Source organism: Ovis canadensis, chromosome 2 (genome assembly GCF_042477335.2).
Source record: "Ovis canadensis isolate MfBH-ARS-UI-01 breed Bighorn chromosome 2, ARS-UI_OviCan_v2, whole genome shotgun sequence".
Taxonomy (NCBI): Eukaryota; Metazoa; Chordata; class Mammalia; order Artiodactyla; family Bovidae; genus Ovis; species Ovis canadensis.
In genome coordinates this window covers 244432165-244449163 of record NC_091246.1, presented here as the reverse complement: position 1 = coordinate 244449163, position 16999 = coordinate 244432165, and the positions used below count along the sequence as shown (strand labels likewise).

General features: G+C 45.6%; 1 protein-coding gene across 1 annotated transcript in view; it reads right to left on the bottom strand.

Moving 5' to 3' along the window:
• PTAFR (platelet activating factor receptor) overlaps window positions 1–9623 on the bottom strand; it is an 82457-nt gene extending 72834 nt beyond the window's left edge. Inside the window, exon 1 of the mRNA XM_069578863.1 lies at window positions 9548–9623. The gene's annotated coding sequence lies outside the window, so the exon portion shown is untranslated. The remainder of the gene's footprint in view (window positions 1–9547) is intronic.
• Window positions 9624–16999: the final 7376 nt, after the last annotated feature.

The following is a 16999-nucleotide window of genomic DNA, read 5'->3' as shown; positions in this document are numbered from 1 at the left end:
AAAAGAGAACTGTCCTGAAGCCACTAAAAGCATAATTCTGTCTTGGGATGAACTTTTCCTATGATAGCATCTTCTTGGGACATTAAGTGCTGTATCTCATACAAGGTAAATGGAAGTAAAAATGATGTAACTGGGAATATTCTGTTAAATGAAAGAAAAGAACAATAACGGTAAAAATGCTGACATCAATGACGTATATAATGGATGTGACTAAACTAGTTTCATGAAATTTGAGCGTGTAAAAGAGCATTATACATAATATAAATTATTGCCCAGAGTGATTATGTCAGCAACTAAAAGAATAAATTAACCTGAATCACTCTGTTGTACACTTGAAACTAACACAACATTGTAAATCAATTATACTTCAATAAAAATTAAATAATTTTAAAAAATTTTAAAAAGAAAATTAAATAAATTTTAAAAAGAATAAGTTAGGTTCCCCTGGTGGTCCAGTGGTTAAGAATCCACCTGCCAAAGCAAAAGGCACAAATTCAATTCCTGATCTGGGAATATCCCACATGCCTGGGGGCAATTAAGCCTATGTCCCAACTACTGAGACAGCAACAGTAGAAAACCCAGGAGCCGCAACAAAGATCCAGTGCAGCCAAAATTAAAAAAAAAAAATTAATTAAATATTATAAATAGGCATTTGACTCAAGCAGCCATTCTCACCAGGGGCTACTTTCCCTTCCAAAGACACGTGTCAATGTCTGGACACATTTTTGGCTGTCACAGGTGGCAGGAAGCGGGGGACAGGGGTAGTGCTGGCATCTAGTGGGCAGAAGCCAGCAAGGCTGCCAATCAACCAACAAGGCACAGAGCAGTCCCTGCAACAAGAATGTATTTGACTCAACATGTTGACAGTGCTGAGGTTGAGAAACTCAGGCTTAGGTCATCTTCATTCCAAAGAGTTTATATGTTCAAGCTGGCCTTAAAAAGCTTTTGAGGGAACTCCCTGTGGACCAGTGGACCCTGTGGACTCCTCCATCTCACTGCTATGGCCCGGGTTCAGTTTCTGGTCAGGAACCTAAAATGCCACAAACCGTGAAGCCAAAAAATGAAAAAAATATCTTTGGGGAATCTTGTCATCAGGAAAATAAGGGATTGCTTATTTGAAGAGTGGCCTTATGTTTGGGTTTATAAGAGATTTTAAAGTTTCCTTCATCAAACAAATATTTTCAATTAGTAAATTTACCTTAAACTTTAAATGATGATAGTTGATTGCTAGATTGATCAATCAATCCAAAATCTGAACACCTTTCACCATCTGCACTTTCACGGCTCAGGTCCAAGCCACCATCATGTCTCACCTGGCTGTGGCCCCTCACTGTTCTCCCTGTTTCCACTGTCGCACCTCTTGTAGTCTGTTCTCAACACAGTAGTGCAGTTGAGCCCATTAAACATCATCATCAGTCAGATCACATCATTCCTCTGCTCAAAACCCACTAGTGACTTCCACCTCACTTAGAGCAAAAGCTGAAGTCTTGGACTTCCCTGGTGGTCCAGTTAAGAATCCTCCTGCCAACGCAGGGCACATGGGTTTGTCCCCTGGCCCAGGAAGATCCCACACGCCTCAGGGCAGTTAAGCTCGTGTGCTGAATCTACTGAGCCTGTGTTCTAGAGCCTGCATGCTCTAACAAGAGGAAGAACTGCAATGAGAAGCCTCTGCACTGCAACTAGAGAAAGCCCACTCACAGCAACAAAGACCCAGTGCAGCCAAAAAATAAGTAAATAAAATTATCTTTTTAAAAGCCAAAGTCCTTTAAAATGCCCCCAAGGGCATGCAAGACCTGAACTCATCTCCAACTTCTCACCACCCCCATCCCCAAGTCAGACCACCTTTGCTGATCTCCAGCAGTATAGCAGGCATGTGCCTATCTCAAGTTTTTTCACCTGCCGTTCTCTCGGCCTAGAATTCTCCTCCCCCAGACACCCAGAGTTAAGGTCTTTACTCAAATGCCACTTCCTCAATAAGGCTTCCCCAGTTACTTAAACAAATTGCAGCCATTCACTGACATGCCCTAGGCCCTCTTACCTTGCTATATTTTTCTCTACAGCACTTATCACATTTAACACATCGTATATTTCCCTTGTTTACTTCGCTCATTATCTATGTCCCTAACTAAGCTGTAAGTTCCTTGAGAGTAGGGATTTGTTTGTTGATTACAGTACTGTATCCCATTACCAGGAACACTGCCTGGCACATTGCAGGTGCTCCTGGATTAAGTTTATTGAATGAATGAATAAGGTTAAAAAGACAATGTGACTTATCCAAAGCAACATAGCTGGTAGGTGGAACAGGTATTAGAGTCCAGATACATGAAACTCTATATACCCACCCTAAACCCTAGTTCAGTCCTGTGCGGCTCCTTTTTAAAATAATTTTATTTATTTATTTATTCGTTGTTGAGTGTGCTGAGCCTTCACTGCTGCTCGGGTGTTTCTCAAGCTGTGGCAAGTGGGGACTGCTCTCTAGTTGTGGTGCGTGGGGTTCTCACTGTGGAGGCTTCTCTGGAGAACAGACTCTAGGCGTGCGGGCTTCAGTAGTCGCGGCACATGGGATCTAGAGCACAGGCTCGGTAGCTGTGGCATACGGGCTTAGTTGTTCCACGGCATGTGGGATCTTCCTGGACCAGGGATCAAACCCGTGTCTCCCTCATTGGCAGGCAGATTCTTTACCACTGAGTAACCAGGGAAGCCCTGCACAGCTGTTATAAAGGCTTTGGTGACTTCATTCTGCTCTCTCAAGCTATCCTTCACTCAGAATGATGTGGACACTGTCTTTCTGGAAACAATCCTTTTCTCACCCATCAGTGGAGGATGTGTGAGGAAGAGCATCAGAGAAAAGAGCATGGGTTCTAGAATCAAAGACACTTGAGTTCAATACCTTGACTGCCACCAAGTCTCTGAATTTGGAAAAGCCAACTTACCTCTTCAAACTTGTTTCAGAATCTGCAAACTGAGAATATCATAAGTACTTCACTCTGTTGTGAAGAATAGGTGACCAAAAACAGTTATGAAGATTGAAAAAGAAGAGCAAATCATTTTCACATGCAATATGATTGATAGAAAAATTAAAGCTATTCCATGGGCAAATTATTAGAATCAATAAAAGACGTCAGTAAGATTTCTGGATATAAAATCAATAATAAAAATCATTTATGTTCCAGAGTTTCTCTGGTGATCCAGTGGTTAGGACTCGGTGCTTTCGCTGCTGAGGCCAGGGTTCAGTTCCTGGTCAGAAAACTTAGATTCTGCAACCCATGAAGTGTGGCCAAAAAGAAAACAAAATCAATCATGTTCCTATAAACAAGCAATAAACAGAAAGCGTCACTTTTTAAGACCCAATTTATGATACCAAGAAAACTATCTTGGCCTAAGATGTGTCGAGTCTTATTGGAGGAAATTATAAAATTATTGAAAAATAGCTAAATGAGAACTAGATGCTGAAAAAATCAAAAAGGAAGTTAAAATATACCTAGAAACAAATGACAATGAAAACACAATTCAAAACCTATGGGATGCAATAAAAGCAGTACTAAGAGGAAAGTTGATACAAGCCTACCTCAAGAAACAAGAGAAACATCAAATAAATGACATAACCTTACACCTAAAGCAACTAGAAAAAGAAGAACAAAAAACCCACAATGTCAGTAGAAGGAAAGAAATCATAAAAATCAGAGCAAAAATAAATGAAAACGAAATCAAGAAGAACTAGATGAATGGGTAAATGCAAAATACTCATTCACGGAATCATCAATATCATAAAGATGTAAGTTCTTCCCAATTAAATCAATAAGTTCAGTGCCAGTTCAGTCAAAATCCAAATAGATATTAATTAACTATATGCTAGGAGTACTTTCACAATCTATATACATCAAATCACTATGATGTACATCTTAAATATCTTACAATTACATTTGTCAATCATACCTCAATAAAGCTGGGGTAAAAATAATATGTAAAGCACTCAAAAAAAAAAAAATCCCAATAGAGTTGTGCAAGGAACTTTACAAGCTGATCCTAAAATTCCTAAAATTCCAGCTGAAAAAGCAAAGAGCCAAGACTAGCCAAAAAAATGTTGATGCACACAAGAACACAGACACATGGTAGAATTTCTGCTATCTAATGTTGTTGTTTTTCAGCTGCTAAGTCGTGTCTGACTCTTTGCAGCCCCATGGACTGCAGCATGCCAGGCTTCTCTGTCCATCACTATCTCTCTGAGTTTACTCAAACTGATGTCCATTGAGTCAGTGATGCCATCCAACCATCTCATCCTTTTGTTGCCATCTTCTCCTCTTGCCCTCAGTATTTCTCAGCATCACAGTCTTTTCCAGTGAGTCAGTTCTTCACATCAGGTGGCTGAAGTATCGGAGCTTCAGCTTTAGCATCAGTCCTTCAAATTAATATTCAGGACTGATTTCCTTTAGGATGGACTGGTTTGATCTTCTTGCAGTCCAAGGGACTCTCAAGAGTCTTCTCTACCACCAGAGTTCAAAAGCATCAATTCTTCAGCGCTCAGCCTTTTTTATGGTCCAACTCTCACATCCATACATGACTACTGAAAAACCATAGCTTTGACTATATGGACCTTTGTCAGCATAGTGATGTCTTTGCCTTTTAAAACACTGTCTAGGATGACCCAGAAGGATGGGATGGGGAGGGAGGTGGGAGGGGGGTTCAGGATGGGGAACACATGTACACCCGTGGCAGATTCGTGTCAAGTATGGCAAAAATCACTACAATATTGTAAAGTAATTAGCCTCCAATTTACATAACGTGAACAAACTAAATTCCTTTGCTAAAAAAATAAATAAATAAAACACTGTCTAGGTTTGACATAGCTATTCTTCCAAGGAGCAAGCATCTTTTAACAAGTCTTAGTATAAAGTTATAGTAGTAAGACAGGGTGGTATTAACAAAGGGACAAGCAGATAGACAAAAGGAATAGAATAGAGATACTGGAAAGAGAGGTCACAGAAAGAGATCAGAAACATGGAAATTTGATATATATGACAGAGTTGCTATTACAGACCAGTAAGAGTAGATACTTGTGCAAATCATTGCTATCCATTCGGGGGAAAATACAACAAAATTAGATGCCTACCTCACACCATATCCAGAATTAAACTTCTATTGACATAAAGAACTAACTATGATGATAAAAAATTTTTGTATAGAGGAAAATATCTTTATGAGCTAAGGGTCAGGGAAATTTTACAGATTCGATCATTAGTCAAGGAGTCAAGATCCCACATGCCTCACAGCCAAAAAGCCAGAGCATAAAACAGAAACAATATTGTAATAAATTCAATGAAGACTTTAAAAATTACCCACATCAAAAAAAATCTTTAAAAAAAGAAAAACTTAAGACATAGAAATTATTAATATTATAACAAAGAAAAAATGGATAAACGTGATCATCTAAAGTTAAAAACTCCATACTTCAAAGGATACTATAAAAGTAGTAAAGCAATAAGTCATAGACTGGGAGAAGATATTTATATCATATGTCTCAAAGAATTTTCAGGCATAACATGATATTAATTCCTAAAAACGAGTAACTTAAAGAAAAGCCCAATAGAAAAAATGGGTAAAGAAACAAGTAGGCAGTTTACCAAAGAAAAAGCCTGAAGGCTAAGAAACATAAAAATATGGTCAAAAGATATGGTCAAAAAAAATATGGTTTCAGAAAAATCAGGAGCTCAAGTTTAAACAAACCTACCATGTTGGAAAAAATGAAAGTCTGCCAATTCCAAGTACTGAGGAGGATGTAGAACAGTGGAAACCCTCATTACACCGAGAGAAAGAAATGACGAGTGGCGCCACCATTTTGGAAATTAATTTCATACTCAAGTTTAATGTGCACATTCTTCTTAGGTTCACTCTGGAGATATTAATATTTGTATGTTTCTCAGTGTAATCCTGTACATCAGTGTAATCCTGCACATATGTTAAAGTGAACAGAGCTACATGTAATAACCTGGATACCAAACTAAAAAAGCAAGCTACAGAAGGGTGCGTATAACATGATACTGTTTCCTAAGACTTTGAACGTGATTATTATTGGTGGACGCAGCACAGATGCATCAATGGCATCAGTGGATGAAGACAGATTCAGGTTATGATTACGTCTGGGGAGAGAGGGAGGGAGCAGGGTTAGCAAGGATACACAGAAGGCTTCTATTATATCTGCAATATTCTAGTTAACTCAGCAGTAGGAGCACAGGATTTTGTAATATGTATTTATAAATATACCCAAGCCTGGGATTTGCGGAGATAATTTGGAGAATGAGAAGTCAAGAAAGTGATACAGGGGCTTCCCTGGTGGGTCAGTGGTTAAGAATCCACTTGCCAATGCAGGGGACGTAAGTTCGATCCCTGGTCCCGGAAGACCTCATACTTCAAGGAGCAACTAAGCCCCTAGGCCATAGCTACTGAGCCTGCGCTCCAGAGCCCAACATCTTCAGCAACAGAAGCCGCCAAAATGAGATGGTCCCAGTTCACACCACTAAAGAGGGCCCACTCAGCAACGAAGACCCAGTGCAGCCAAAATAATTAATTAAAAGAAAAAAAAGAAGGTGCCACATCGTATATCAAGATTTACAATAAAGTTACAGTAATTAAAATAGGATGGGGAATTCCCTGGTGATCCAGTGGTTAGGAACCGAGAGTTCACTGCCGTGAGCCTGGATTTATTACTCCCTCATAGCTCAGTTGGTAAAAAATCCGCCTGCAAGGCTGGAGACCCCAGTTCGATTCCTGTATCGGGAGGATCCCCTGGAGAAAGGACAGGCTACCTACTCCAATATTCTGCCCTGAAGAATTCCATGGACTGTATAGTCCATGGGGCCTCAAAGAGTCGGTCACGACTGAGCAACTTTCACTTTCAAGGAACTAAGATCTGTCAAGTCAGCCCCGCAAGTGGTACTGCCAAGAAAAAAAAAAAAAAAAAGGGACAAGGTTAGACAAATAGTGCAAATGGGCAGAATAAAGAATCACTGGATGGGGGAGATGACTACAAAACCAGAGCCCTCAGAGCCCGTAAGTCACTGGGGCAGCAGGCTCATTCGCTCTCCTGGGGATGGCAGCCCTGATGCTCGGCAGTCCCGAAGCCTCCATGACTCCTCATCATAGCCTCAGTTTCTCTCTCTGACTCTCTCACTTACTCACCCTCCCTCAAACTTTGCGAGGTTGAATCCCATCTCTGCCTTTTAACATGGTCCCCTGAGCCTCTTCATCTACGAAGCGGGAATGACACCTCCAACCTCATTGTGGAATTAGGTCTGGAAAGGACCGCGCCTGGCCGCACTCTCCTCACTCCTCTCTCTCTCTCTCTCCCTCCTTTGGTCAGGGCTGAGTCCCAAGGGCTCCCTGTCTCCAGCCTGGGCACAACTTGGACAGCAGTAAGAACTGCTCCCCTTCCCCTCGCTTGTAAGAGGAGTCACCTCATCCTGCACTGGATCCTGAAAGGAAGCCTCAGGGGTGGGGCAGGGCCCCCAGGGGTGAGATAAGGGGAGAAGATTCAGGCCCAGGGGACTCAAGGGAGCAGGTCTACCTGACAATTCAGGGCAAGAGAGGACTTAGGATGGAAGGAGCCCTCCGTTTTCCAGCCCTCACTGCTCACCCTGCTAGACTGCCCCGTTAAAAGAGAGGCTGGGAATTTCCTGGAGATCCCATGGTTAGGCACTTTCACTGCTGAGGACCCGGGTTCAATCCCTGTTTGGGGAAGAGAATGAAATCAGGTGTTCTGAGAACAAGGATAAGAGGGAATCATTTCACTGTGCGTTCTTTCTTTCATATCTACTGAACTTTTAACTGGCTCCTTTGTGACTTCTTTATAACAACTTTTTAAAAATTTTAATAAATAAAAAAGAGATGGAGTCTGGCTTCACAACCCCATGAACTGTAGCCCACCAGACTCCTCTGTCCATGGAATTCTCCAGGCAAGAATACTGGAGTGGGTAGCCATTCCCTTCTCCAAAAGTGAAATTGATAGTCACTCAGACTTACCTAGATCTAAATTCCATTGCTGCCTGCTAGCTGTGGCATATCAGGCAAGTTTCTTAACCTCTCTGAACATCTATGGAAAAATAGCTATAAAATGAGGGTTATAATACAGTATCTATCTACTTCATAAAGGTGGTGGTAGTTTAGTTGCTAAGTCATGTCCGACTCTTGTGACCCCACGGACTATAGCCTGCCAGGCTCCTCTCTCCATGGGATTTTCCAGGCAAGAATACTGGAGAGGGTTGCCATTTCCTTCTCCAGGGGATCTGCCCGACCCAGGAATCGAACCCAGGTCTCCTGTATTGCAAAGCTGCTATTCTTTACTGATGGAGCTATGAGCGAAACATTGTATTACTTCATAAAGGTATCACATAATTAAATAAGATAGTACTCAGGAAAGCCGTGAGCTTGGTATCTGACCCCCGGTAGGCATGTGATAAATGTTAGCTAGATTTTTAATATCAGCTTGTGCAGAGTCCCAGGATCATGAGGAAGCAGCACTCAGTCAGCCAGGAAAGGCGTCCCCCCAGCCCATCATGCTCCATGACGTGGCCAGGACCCCCAGCTCTGCTCCTGGCTGCCTCCTCCCTGCCCCCGTGCACAAGCAGGGCCCAAGGTGGGAGGTGAGAAGTGGGGATAGCATTGCTGACTGGGCCCCAGCCCCTGCCTTAGCTGAGCAGTACCACCAAGGACCTCGGGGCCCTGTTTGCGGATGTGAGGCGCTTCTAGGATATGTGTATGTGATTGCATTGATCTCTGTATATGTGCGCATGTATCTATGTGGAGTAGGTTAGTCTGCTGTGAGTGAGGAGTGGGGGGTTTTCCTGTCTGGGCGTCTTATGTCCTGCAAGGGTTCATGTGTTGTGTGAAACTGAAAGTGTTAGTCGCTCAGTTGTCTCTAACTCTTTGTGACCCCGTGGACTGCACCCCGCCAGGCTCCTCTGTCCATGTGGATTGTCCAGGCAAGAATACTGGAGTGGGTTGCCGTGCCCTCCTCCAGGGGATCTTCCCGACCCCAGGTCTTCTGCATTGCAGGCGGATTCTTTCCCATCTGAGCCACCTGGGAAGCCCTCAGGTGTTACATGAGTCAGTGCTACTGTACACGTGTGTCTGTAAGGATGTATTTCGTTCTGGGGGTAATGATATACATCCCACGGGGGACTGTTGTGTCAACTGTGACAGCGTGTGTATTGTGTGTCGTGAGGAGTCACGGGCTGAGTCAGCAGATGCTAAGGGTCTGTCGTATGATGTGTGTTTGTGAAGGGCTGTGGATGGTGTCTGTGTGGGGATGACACTGTGTTTTCTATCAAGTGTGTGAGGAAATGCCATGTCTGTTGGTGACTGTGTGTGATAAATATCTATGAGGAGTGAAAAAGGATGTATGCTGTGTGAGTGATAAGGGTGTTGAGTGTCCATGAGGGGGTGCTGAGGGGAGGGAAATCCGACGTGCGCCTGGCCAGCCTCAAGGATCCCGAGGAGCAGCCAGACAAAGCAGCCAAACCTGACCCTCTCACCCAGGCCACCAGCCTCTTACCTGAGAAACTGCAGGAACAGTGGTCCAGGAGATGGCAAAGAGGCTGAGGGGGAGGCGGGGGCCGCCTTCCTGCCGGCTTCTCAGGGGACTCAGGAAATGGGGCCGGGAACTGGGAGGAGGCAGAAGGCAGGCCCAGACCCAGGTGCATGACTCACTTTACGCTCCAATCCCCAGTGAGCAGTGGTAGATAATGGATTAGGGAAGGCCTGGCTGCGGGCTCTACTGGGTGGGCACAAGGCCAGGAAGCCAGGTCCTTGGGTGGGGCCCCAACTCCAAGGTCACCAGAAATACCCACATCCCGCAGGGAGTCTTTCTCTCTCTCTGCACATCAGCTCAGCCAACAACACTGGACTGGTCCATCCTGTGCAGAACCACTCTGGGAGGAAGGGCTAGGCCTGGGCTGGCAGAGAAGGAAGGAACTGGGCCCCTTGTCTCAGGGGCAGATGGGCCCTGACAAAGGTCCCAACCCTGTCTCAGGAGCCCAGGCTTCAGTGGGTGCAGTCTCGACTCCAGTGACCTCCAGGATGCTAGAAAAGGCCCAAAGCTGCTCTCTGAAGATACCCCCGTGTGAGGGGATGCACAGCCAGTCTTGCCCACAGGAAGCCGCAGTCTAATGGGTGTGACAACCTGCCCTCAAGTGCTCCCAACCAAGGAGGAGACAGCCTGCCCTCAGGGATGCCCAGTTTGTTAGGGAAGAGGAAATTCTTCTTCCTGAAGCCAGCTCGTTGTAAGAGAAGACACATGTCTGCCCTCGTGAGCTCCCAGTTTGAGGGAAAAGAGAGATCCTTGCTCTGTGGATTGTCTAGTCTGGCCATGGCAAAGCGCCACAGTTCTGTCAAAGCCTAGGACTCTGCCTGGGCTCCAGCTTTGCACATTCTGTGCTGAGAGTTACTCTTTATCTCCACCTTCACGCCCCGCCCCAACCTGACCTTCCGAAATATCTGACGGGGCTTAGCAGGAAGCGAAGCTGTCAGGCCACAGAGAAAAGCAAAACTGGGTGGTGGCATTCTCAAATACTAACTCTATGAATCTATGAAACTAAGGTTTGACCGCTGCCTCTGGTCTTCAGCTGGAGCCTGCTCAGAACCTCAATTTCCTGGGTCAGTAACAGTCACACATACTCCCTCCATTATCCTGACACAACGCCTGGCACGTAATAGGAACTCAGTAAGTGAACCTGTCCCCTGAAAAATCTGTATGCAGGTCAAGAAGCAGCACTTAGAACCGGACATGGAACAGCGACTGGTTCAAAACTAGGAGAGGATTACATCAAGGCTGTATATTGTCACTGTGCTTATTTAACTTCTATGCAGAGTACATCATGGGATATACTAGGCTGGATGAATCACAGGCTGGAATCAAGATTGCCAAGACAAATATCAACAACCTTAGATATGTGGACGATACCCCTCCTCTTGCAGAAAGTGAAGAGGAACTAAAGAACCTCTTGCTGAGAGTGAAAGAGGAGAGTGAAAAAGCTAGCTTAAAAGTCAACATTAAAAAAAAACCCAAAGATCATGGCATCCTATCCCATCACTTCATGGCAAATAGAAGGGGAAAAAGTGGGAGCAGTGACAGATTTTCTTTTCTTGGGCTCCCAAATCACTGCAGACCCTGTCTGCAGCCATGAAATTACAAGACACTTGCTCCTCGGAAGAAAAGCTATGACTAACCTAGACAGCATTTTAAAAAGCAAAGACATCACTTTGCCAACTCCGTATATTCAAAGCTATGGTTTTTCCAGTAGTCATGTACAGATGTGAGAGTTGGATCATAAAGAAGGCTGAACACCAATGAATTGATGCTTTCAAACTGTGGTGCTGGAGAAGACTCTTGAGAGTCCCTTGGACAGGAAGGAGATCAAACCAGTCAATCCTAAAGGAAATCAACTTTGAATATTCATTAGAAGGACTGAAGCTGAAGCTCCGATATTCTGGCCACCTGATGCGAAGAGCCAATTCATTGGAAAAGACCGTGATTGATGCTGGGAAAGATTGAAGGCAAAAGGAGAAGGAGGTGGCAGAGGATGAGATGATTAGATAACATCACTGACTCAGTGGACATGAATTTAAGCAAACTCCAGGAGATAGTAGAGGACAGAGGAGCCTGGAATGCTGTGGTCCATAAGTTCGCAAAGAGTCGGACACAACTTAGTGACTGAACAACAAGAAGTGACAACCACTTTATTTACCCAAGTTCCTGCCTGGTGTTGCTAATTGGAAGTCAAATCCATTCTCCATATCAGACTCAATTAGAGAAATTGTTAAAAATGGAAAGCAGTTTTTAACTGTTGAAAAAAAAGAAAAGCAGTTTCTCATATTTCACTTCAAGAGTGTTTCTGAATCAGCAGTGCTGGTTATGGGACCCAGGAAATGCATTTTTTTTAAATTAGAGTGAGGAGGGACGAGGACTACTTTATTATTATTATTTTATCTTGGCTATGCTGGGCCTTCGTGGTGGCCTGCGGACTTCTCTCTAATTTCAGAGCACGGGTTAGAGCTTAGGCTCAGTGGCTGTCAAGCAGGGGCTTAGTTGCTCCAGGGCATGCGGGATCTTAGTTTATGGGCCCGGGATCGAAACCATGTACCCTTCGTTGGGAGGCAGATTCTTAACCACTGGACCATTAGGGAAATCAGAGAAATGAATTTTTAACAAGCACCCAGGTGATTCCAAGGTAGGAAGGTTGTTGCAGAACAGGCTTGGAGGGAGGCTGGAAGAAGCCAGAGACTAGGCAAGGAGAGGCCGATTACCTAAAGGCTTTTGCTAGCTAGGTTCACTTGCTTAAGCCAGAGGTGTAAGGCCAAGATTTTGACATCTCTGGCAGAAATCCAAGCTCTCTCCACCCCACTACCTCCCAGTGGACTCTCTGCCCCTGCCTGAGTTTCCAATGCTGGCTGGATTAACCCGGAAGCTTGTTAAAGATCCAGTAGTCTGTCTCCTCCACCCTGAATCCTGAATCCGAATCTTCAGGGAAACCAGAGAATACTTTTTAACAATTTTCCCAGGTGACCTCCACCCTCTGCTTTTCCACCCAACTCCTGGAGCAGGAACCACCCTCCCGGAGGAGGGTTTGGGGAGAATACCCTGCACCCCGCTGTGCCAGGCAGTGGATTCTCTGATCTCCTTCGCCCTTAGGGCAGCAGATTTAAGAGATGAGGAAGCTGACGCTCAGAGAAGCTTCAAGGCTCCAGTCTGCCTGACGCCAAACACAGGCCTGTTGCCTGCAAGGTCTGTCTCCATTTGTAAGGTCTGTTCTCCAATAAACAGAATCTCAATAAACAGAATCTCATTTGAGTTCATGGAACAGGGACACAGAAGGTATTTTTAGCCTCATTTTACAGTAGAGGAAGCTAAAACCCAGAGAAGGTAAAATGACTGGCCAGGATTACAAAGCCAGTGAGGGACAAAGCAAGGTGACCCTGAGCCCCTTCTGAGCTCTTTCCTCCACACTCAGGGCCAGATGTTCCCACTGTCCCCAAACCTACTGGTGACAAGTGCCGGTGACCTCCTGCAAGGGGAGAGATGAGGTGGATGTGCTGGATGAAAGCGGGGCTGAGGAGCCACAGGTTCCACCCAGGGCAGGTCCAGACCCATCCACACACACACACACACACACACACACACTCTCTCTCTCTCTCTCACACACACTCACATACACTCGCACACACACTCACACTCTCACACACACACACATACTCTCACATACACACACATTCACTCGCTCACACTCACACACACTCATATACACTCGCACACACACTCACACTCTCACATACACACTCACATACACACTCTCACACACACTCACACACTCACACACACTCACACACACACTCTCACATACACACACACTCACACACACTCACACATACTCACACACACTCACACACACTCTCATATACACTTGCATACACATACAGACTCTCACACACACATTCACACTCGCTCACACTCACTCACATACATACACACACACACTCATATACACTCGCACACACTCTCACATACATACATACACACACATTCACACTTGCTCACACTCTCTCATACACATACATACTCTCACATACACACGTACACACATTCACTCACTCACACTCACACATTCACACTCGCTTACACTCACACACACTCACACACACACTTTCATATACACTCACACACTCTCACATACACAGATACATACACACACATTCACACTCGCTCACACACACACTCACACACACTCACACACACACATTCACACTCGCTCACACTCACACTCTCACATACACACACACACTCTCTCTCTCACACACACACACTCTCTCTCCAATCTGGAGTCCGTGAGAGGGGCCAGAAGGTGGTGCCCATCTGTGGCAGCCCCAGACAGCCTCGAAGAGTCCACAGCCGTGGGATTGGGGTGGGGGGTTTTGAGTATCCAGACTGATGCTTTCAGTGGTTACTCCTCATTTTTTATGTATTTTTCGGTTCCGCCGGGTCTTCATTGCTGTGCACAGACCCTCTTTAGTTGTGGCAACCAGGGGCTACTCCTTGTTGATACACAGGCTTCTCATCACCGCGGCTTCTCTTGCTGCGGGACACGGGCTCTGGAGCATGCGGGCTTCAGTAACTGCATCTTGCAGGCTCCAGAGCGCAGACTCAGTAGTTGGGACACACAGGCTTAGTTACCCGCAACAGGTGGGATCTTCCCAGATCAGGGATGGAAACTGCGTCCTCTGCCCTGGCAGCAGGATTCCTTTACCACTGGACCACCAGGAAAGTCCTGCACCTCGTTTTATTTTTTATTTATTTATTTTAACCAGCTATCCATCTTACTGATATATATATATATAATTTTTTGTTTTTTACTTTACAATATTGTATTGGCTTTGCCATACATTGACATGAATCCACCACAGGTGTACATGTGTTCCCCATCCTGAACGCCCCTCCCTCCTCCCTCCCAGTGCACCAGCCCTGAGCACCCTATCATGCAACGAACCTGGACTGACAATTCGTTTCACATGTGATAATTTTACATGTTTCAATGCCATTCTCCCATATCATCCCGCCGTTGCCCTCTCCCACAGAGTCCAAAAGACTGTTCTATACATCTGTGTCTCTTTTGTTGTCTCGCATACAGGGTTATAGTTACCATCTCTCTAAATTCCATATATATGCATTAATATACTGTATTGGTGTTTTCCTTTCTGGCTCACTTCACTCTGTATAATAGGCTCCAGTTTCATCCACCTCATTAGAACTGATTCAAATGTATTCTTTTTAATGGCTGAGTAATATTCCATTGCTACACCTCTTTTTAAAGGGACGGTTCTCACTTGACATGTGATGAAGCTGAGGCCTAAATGCCCAGGTGCGACCCCTAACTGGCTCAGTGTAGGGTGGCCCACAGGCAGCAAGCAGTGAGCTGCAGGCGGGGAGATGGGCGGTGCTGGGAACACCTCTGTTATTCACAGCAAACTGCAGGAAGAAGTGTTAAGTGGTTCATCCAGCCTCTCATTCTTTCTGGACCCTGGCGTGCCTCCATCCAGCCTTTCCTGCCTGAGGAGCCCCCTCCACTATTCACGGATGAAGGGGCTGGACGAGTTGCTACAGCCATGCCTGGCCTGAGTAACATAGCTGGTTTAGTGCCTAACGCACACCTCTCTCTCAGGAAGTCATCGTTGAAAAGATTGCTCTGAGCAGGGTTATGGGAATGGGCTGGGACCACTGCTGACCTCCCAAGTGGGTCTGTGGCTACCCTGTGCCAGAAGGGAAATGGAAAGGCGTTAGTCCGTCTGGGAAAAGAGGATGTCGTGGCTGAAACCCAAATTTCTTATGACTTTCTGATCTCTCTGGTCTCACCTCACCCCACTCCTCTGCTCCAGGCATGACAAAAGGGTGTTCAGTTCCATGAATTTTCTACACGCTTCCCTCCGGGGCTTTGCACACACCGTTCCCTCTGATGGAAACATCTTCCCCTCAAGCCCTGTCCTAAGCCAGTCAATCTGCCTTTCTTCCTCTCTTGCCAACAAGCCTTTACTGGAAATAGTAGGTATCCAGTCCCAAGGGCACACCCTGGTCTATGGGCTGCCCATCCTCCTTTGCTGTTTTCCCAGATTTACAGTTAGAGGTGGCCACATTGTACACTTTTGGGCCAATGACACCTTCGGGGGCAAGTTTTGCTTGCTGGATGCCTTCTCCTTGGCAACAGGTGTGAGCTATGGTGCTGCCACCACCCAAGATGCTGCAACTGTAAGGTGGTGAGTCCTGAGAGGAGAGGGGGGAGGCCAAGGAAGAGCCAGGCTCCTCGGTGGCACTGCTGAGGTCATGAACAACCGTGGAAACAGCCTGCCGCCAGACTTCTGTGAGAAGATAGGCCCCATTTGTGTGCAACTTCAAAAAGGTCACTTCCTCCAGGAAGCACTCCCGACTACTTAGAACAGGACCAAAGGTCCCCTCCTCGATGAGTGGATGCACCAAACCTTTCATGCCGGTTCACCACCCATACGCTCCAGGAAGATGAGGTCAGTGGCAAGGGCCCATGGCGTTCACGTTTTATTCCTAAGCCAGGATATTTGTTGGGTTCACAAGCATACCTGGAGCTGATCACTGACACAACCTCCTTGGGGACAAAGATAGGGCCTGGTCCTCATGAGCTTACAAAAGCCAGTTGAACTGTGACCACCACATAACCTCCAGGGAAGGGGTGGGCAAGTACACACCCATCCTGGAGTGACGGGGGGCGCTCAAGCTAAGAGACAATACGGATGTTCCCAGCGTAGGCTGGCCAGCATTGCCTCAGACATCACTCTGCAGGCTGACTAAACAGTTTCCTCTCTCCATCCCGGTCGGGTTTTAGTTAAAACCCCACCCAGCCACCCTGGTGGTCTCATCACCTGCAGTTTGGACTCAGCTGGACTTAGAAGGACAGTAAGACACCCAAGCTTCTGCCCCCTCCCGTAGAGAAGCAAGTCAGAAGTTGGAGGATCTCTCAACACTACAAGACATCGTACCTTGGTGATTACTAAAACTCTTTACTGCAAAACTTTGTGAAAGTCTAGCTTCAAGTCACCCAGTCTCTATCTTCACATTTCAGGTGTCAACTTTCTTTCTGCATTGTCCCTCCCGAGGGCTAGTCCTGTCTCTCTCAGCCAGCAGGACACCAGAGTATATATACCATTGACAGGATGCATCCATATACTATTTCATTTAATCCTCAAAAGAATCAGTATTTTCATTTCACACAGAAATAACACTGGCAACACCTGCTGAGCACTACGGTAGCTACCTTATATAAGCTGTAGCTAATCCTCCCTAAAGGGGCCAGTGATCTATATTCCCATTTGCAGGTGCAAAAAACTAAGGTTCAGCACATAAATGGTCAGAAGCCAGGTCTGTCCAAATCCAAAGCACTCTGTGGCTGGGCCAAGTCCAACAAGAGACCCACCCGTGGAATAATAATACCTG